We start from the raw sequence: 527 nt of genomic DNA, 5'->3' as shown, positions 1-527 counted from the left end.
GCCCTTTGCCCTTCCCTGTCCCCATCTCACATCCACTGCTTTGTCCTCCTCCTAGTCCCCTTCCGCCCCTCCCTCTGTTTCTACGGTGCGAGGACGCACCTTCCGGGAAGGGGGAGTAATGTAACGCCCCTGTGCACTGTTTATTGTGGTTTCTTCCCCTTTTGTTGGTTTAGACCGTACTAATTATTAGTTAATCACCTCATTGTGCTCACCTGTCTGCCCCTCGTTATCTGTTCCTGTCTCTTGTATTCGAGTTTGTCGGTTATTGTGAATGGGACCCCGAGTGTGGATGTGTGTGTGTGTGTGTGTGTGTCTCCTGCCTGAATCTGCCTTGTGTCTTCATTAAAAGTCATTATTGGAATCCTTGTCGTCCACACCGTGACAGTAACATTATTATATTCATTTTTTTCCCTTTGGCATTTAAGATAAAATTGACCAAATGTTACTGATAACACACTGCTAAAAACAAGTTGAATAATTATGGGAATATCTCATAATACACATTTTCATTAAAAAAAAAAAAAAAA

Source organism: Sinocyclocheilus grahami, unplaced genomic scaffold (genome assembly GCF_001515645.1).
Source record: "Sinocyclocheilus grahami isolate Dianchi unplaced genomic scaffold, SAMN03320097.WGS_v1.1 scaffold117.1, whole genome shotgun sequence".
Classification (NCBI taxonomy): domain Eukaryota; kingdom Metazoa; phylum Chordata; class Actinopteri; order Cypriniformes; family Cyprinidae; genus Sinocyclocheilus; species Sinocyclocheilus grahami.
Note: the sequence above shows the minus strand (reverse complement) of the source record.